Source organism: Kryptolebias marmoratus, linkage group LG8, assembly GCF_001649575.2.
Source record: "Kryptolebias marmoratus isolate JLee-2015 linkage group LG8, ASM164957v2, whole genome shotgun sequence".
In the NCBI taxonomy this organism is placed as follows: Eukaryota; Metazoa; Chordata; class Actinopteri; order Cyprinodontiformes; family Rivulidae; genus Kryptolebias; species Kryptolebias marmoratus.
Window position 1 is genome coordinate 12,324,367 of NC_051437.1, and position 5,433 is coordinate 12,329,799.

At 41.5% G+C, this 5,433-nt stretch overlaps 1 long non-coding RNA gene across 1 annotated transcript; it reads left to right on the forward strand.

Moving 5' to 3' along the window:
• Positions 1 to 1,736: 1,736 nt before the first annotated feature.
• LOC112450306 lies at positions 1,737 to 5,427 on the forward strand. Its single transcript, XR_005233508.1, has 3 exons — positions 1,737 to 2,195; positions 2,907 to 3,091; positions 5,123 to 5,427. It is a non-coding gene; the product is annotated as an uncharacterized LOC112450306 (long non-coding RNA).
• Positions 5,428 to 5,433: the final 6 nt, after the last annotated feature.

Consider the following 5,433-nt stretch of genomic DNA (forward strand, 5'->3'; position numbering starts at 1 on the left):
GTTAACAACGAATTAAACAATTGCAACGGCTGGAAAAAGTGCGGGGGATATAGGGCATACATAAGGGAAGTGGGGGACATGTCCCACACATACCCCGGTTATGCCTTTGCTTGGGGGTGCTACGGGGGTGCTATGACTTTTCCAGGGGGAGCTACAGCACCCCCTAGCGCCCCCCTGGCGCCGCCAGTGACCACTTTGGTAACAGGAGGAGTAGATTAAACCAAAATGAAGAGGAACCTTCAACAGACTAATGGAGCCATAGAACAATGGCGCCACCTGTCGGCGGCTGGAAAATTAGCAAAACAATAATAGCAGGCGAATAAGCACAAATAAAAATACAATATAATATACACACTGTTGTTAGGAACATATTTCACAGAGGTTAAAAAATACTTTTATGTTTTTGCAACTTGCAGTTTTAATTATTCAGCAGGCAAACATGTAATAAGAACTCCTCATATAACATTTATCTTTTAGAACAGATGAAAAAACTGTCCGTCTCTATTGTTTCATTTTGATGAACTAATATTTTCCCTGGAAAAGTGAGGTTTTCTTAAGAAATAAGTGGTTTTAGAACTGGACTTCTACCATGAACATGTATCTTCTGGTTGAGCATCATTTGCTGTGAAACTGTTTGGATTAAAAGTGTTTTATCAGATGTTCTGCGCAGTGAACCTATATTTGTCCTTTCTGATATAGTAAACCGCTCGTTAGGGTCCTGTATGAGCGAACCCTCAGTCTTTAGTGGCTGATTTCAAGCCGACATGGAAATCAGTGCTCCTCAGCTGAACAGAAGCACTGCTACGTATCTGTCATTTCTCCGTCTGGAGGTCCTTTAACGCAGAAAGGAACAGTTTCAACCAAAACACAAACACCAGGTGAATCAGTTAATATATATATATATATATATATATATATATATATATATATATATATATATATATATATGTTTCAAGGATAGAATAAAAACCCAAGAGTGTCATTTTTGAGTAGTTTTTATTTACTTTCTCAACAGTTGATACTTTTTATTAAATTTCCGGTATAAATGTTGTATATGCTATTCTAATTGATGACATTCTGAGACTTTACCATAAACGCCTATCTCTATTCGTGTTTCATATTTTCAGATTTTTTGACCTTCAGTGTAAACAACACTTAGTTAATTTAAACGGTATTGCGGGCACTAATTTATAAAAACCAACAGAGAATGTTTTTTTAATTAAAAGCAATGAAATGAAAGCAGGTTTTACAACTAATCACTGATCATTCAAACAAAAAAAAAAACAATTCTGTATCTCTTCGTATAAAAACGTTATTACACAACACGTCCTTTTTTTTAGGTTTTTAACTATATGACGCCTTGTTTTTTTTTTTATATAAGCATCCACAGGTGCTTGTTCTGAGTTGTCCTCCATCTGCCTCAGAGGTGCCCCGTGATGATAAACCCGGCTCCTCTTCCAGCCAGAGCCCTCTACCGCTGCAGCGTTTCTGTCCAGACGTACTCCGATGGATGATGGTAAGTCGTACAGCATTTCACATACTTGATATCTTTAAAAGCAGAAGGTTGGCTACGTAATGGGCTGAAGTTTTACGTTTGACTGCTCGGCTCAGAAGCATAAAGTCTAGTTACTGGGAGATGACAAGGAGCTGCCTGCTGACTGGGCTGCAGAGAGGGTCGAGAAAACCAGCAGGGCTGAGGAGGAGGTCCAGGAGATACCGAGGTACAAGTACACACAGACAGTACTTTAACTGGACACTTATACAGAGCTGAATAAACTGAGGAACGTGGTCGAGCTGAGCATGTATGCTGTGGTGACATTTAAAGTACACACCAGCTGGATGTCTTGTTTTACCTGAAAATATCATTCTTATAGTGGGAAAATTGATGTTGACTTTTAGTGAAGGATCTTGTTAGCATAAAAAAAAGGCCAGTGCAGGGGGCTTTTTCAAACCCACAAGTATCTTTTCATGACCGTCATCTCTCAGCATTTTGAACTTCCTGTTTTTTTTTGCTCTGAAAGTTCCTGGTTTTTGAACGCAAGAGAACAGATCACTCAGAGTTTTTAAGACAGGGAACAGATAAGTTCCCTTGTTTCTCATGGCACTAACTAAAAGTTTCCTCAAGCAAAAACAGAAACGTGTCTTCAGTGGCGCAGCGAGCCATCACCCTACGGTCATTCAGTCTGCCATGTTCTGTAAGTATACTAATCAGCACAACTTAGGTTACCGTAACTTGAATCATGCAAGCTTTGTGATTTTTGGCTGGAACTTGTTAGACAGAAGACGGTAGAGCAGAGGTTTCCGTTGTTTTTTGTATCCTTCTAGGCTGCGAAACGTAATGTGACGCTGACAACCACGCCTCTGTGATTCAGAGCGTAAGAACCGGCGGGGTCAAGAAGCTTATTTTCTGTCACAATGATGTTAGTCTCCTTCAAGAGCTGCTCAAGACGACCCTCCACTCCTAGCCTTGTTGCCTGTGAGGCAGTGCATTCAGTGGACTAAGTGCACAGCCCTCCCACTCATCTATAAGCCTCATTTAATACAGCAGTTACTAAACTGATAACGATTGCGTCAAAAGTTAGTCTTTATAAATGTGCAATATACTATGTATGTATGTATTACTGGTTTATTTACCAGTTCTTACAAAGCAAATATCCTGTCGTTTCCTCTGATGGTTTAAACAAAAGTTAGATGATCGTAAATATTTTGTTAAATCCTGATCTCCGTACACAGGCTGTGTAGAGATGGCTGACTCTGACCACAGGTTTGTTTGCGTTGCCTTAGAGGACGAAGCACGATGCTGAGGGAACAGAGATAAAGTCCTAAACAGAATAAATCTCATCTCTGGCTGCTAGGTAAACACCTCTCTAATAAAGGGAGACATACTGTTTGTCTGTCATTTCCAGGCACCATCGGGCTGTCTGAGTGCTTCCGTCGCCAGCTCCTGCTGGTCCGCCCACGCTGCAGGTTTCATTCTTACAAAACCAATCCGTCGGGATCCTTCAGTGTCAGACGCTCAGGAGGAAACATCAGAGGAGTGTCCAGCTGCTTCGACAGCTGCTGCTGAATTCTGGGCTGGAAATGAATGACGGTGACGCTGGACCGTTTTCTGATCTGCTGAAATTTGTTTTGTTTTCTCGTGGTTTTTGTTTTTTTCTCACATTCTCAAACTCCAGATTTATCAGGTGTCTTTCATGTTTTATTTATTTATTTATTTTTGGCCCTGGTTGGTTTTGCAGCAACAAATTTCCTCTGCGACGCCAGCCAGGAGTGTGATGTTCGTTCTGCCAAAGCAGAAACATTTTTCTGTTTGTTATTACCGCCCGCCTGTCGGGATGGCCGGGAGTCTTATAACGTGTTTGTTTGCCTGTTAGCAAAATATCCCATGAATCAGTGAATGAATTTCAATGACACGCACAGAACGTAATCAGTGGATTAACTTTGAGATGGCCGCCCCAGCTGGTCAATCTTAGCCAACACAAAACTGACTATAAATCCGTCAGTTTTACAGATGTTGAGCTGAAGTCTGGTGTTGTAGTAACTGAGTCACCCCTATCATATCAAGTGCTAAAAGATTCCACAAAATCTGTTATTTGAAACTGCTAGCTTCATTTCCAATATAAAGTTACAGAAGCAGCTGAAAATGCGGGGTGTTGTGTTTTTCTTCTCGCGCTGCTGCGATAGCTGCTTTCCATTTCATCGTCAGGATCTTTGTAAAACCTCTCACGACTTTCTTGTTTGCATAGATAAACTAGTTACACAAGTGTGCACAGTACCTCCACCTCCACTGGCTGCACAGTGCTCTGTCTGGTTTTACTCCGTTGGTCCGTTGCGCTTTGGCAGCCGGTGAGTGGAAATATCCCACTATCTGCGAACACATTTCAGCTCACCTGATCCCAGATCAACAATCTCTAATAGAACTGAAATTCATCACTGCACAGTTCCTGCGACACCCAGGATATTATCTGTACAAAATATACGTTTATGGCTGAACTAGTTCTTTCCATATATTGGCCCGAGGAGGGAGACCGTATCTCACTGGTTATATCACACTAAGGGATGTGTCAGTGGTTCATTTTGTAAATCTAGTCAATTAGGAGGTAACTATAGATTCTTGGTTTGATTATTCTTTTTTTTTTTAAACTGATTTTATTAAAAAGAAAAAGAGCATCACACGAGTACCAAAAAGTTCTGTTTGTATATAAACAGCTTAAGGGCAGATTTATGTTCATCTGGAGTCATTCATAAAACCTCATTCGGTGGCGTTCAGGCTTTCACCACACGGAGGCACACTGGGCCTCCTGTTTGCAGCTGGGAGGCCTTGACATCAGCGCCACCCCCCTCCCCTCCTGGTCCTGATGACTCATAACCGGTGCAGCAGCTTTCTTTCTGTCTTTCTTTCTTTTTCTTTCTCTGTTTTTTTTTCCCCTCCCCACAAACCACTAGAGGGTATCAGGATATTGCGCTTCCTATCTAGATAATGTGGAGGATCGCTCTGGTTTCATTAAAAACCCACTTCCATGTTCGCGCGCATTTCAGCGTATCTGAAGTGCCAAATCAGATAGCAATCATTATAGATCTTTATTTAAAATGAACTGGGTTTATCTGCCGGTGGTCTAACAGAGCAATCATTCTGTTTTTTTTTTGTTTTTTTTTGCTCAAGAGCATGTTAACATTCATATTCATCCTCAGTGGCTGTGATCATCCTGTCTCCCCCCTGCAGAGAAATATTAATGGACACGATGTTCGCCTTCCATCTGTCTCAACTCAGAATTTATCCCATAGCACATCTGGACCTGACAGGGAAGTGTTTGGAAATGCATACAAGCTCCGGAAACACCACTTGAAACCAAAAAAAACAACTGACAATTTGGAAAACAAAGTTATTTCCTTTCCTTCCTGGAGATTTACTGCATTTGAAGATTAATCAGGTAGTTAAAATGTATGAGAGTTTCGTCTCATATGAGAACTTAATTTTTTTTAAAAAGTACTCTCTTTTACCTGAACCCAGTCAAGCTTCCATACACAATGAAAAAAAGAAAATCTTGTCAAATTCAAAAAAGACGTGTTTTGCATTGTTTGACCTCATTGTAACACATTGCTTCCCTCTTTTTTTTTTAAGCCTGTTTTTCAGTTCCTCATCACAGAAAGTTTGGATGAGTTCAACTGGAGCGGCAGTCATGTGGGCATGAGGGGCGTAGGTGGTAAGTGTGTGTGTTCACATGGGTGTGTGTTTGTTGTTTTTGTTCAGACTCTTGACACAGTGTGGAGGTGGGAGGGCAGGTGTGAAAATGGTGGCGCATACAGTACGGTGCCTCTTGTTGTTCTTGTTGTTGTTGTGCGATCAGTTAATGGCTGCGTGTGACTGTGTGCGCAGATTTTGCTCCGCGTTAATCCCGGTGTCCCGCACATCTGCCCCCCCCCCCCCCCCCC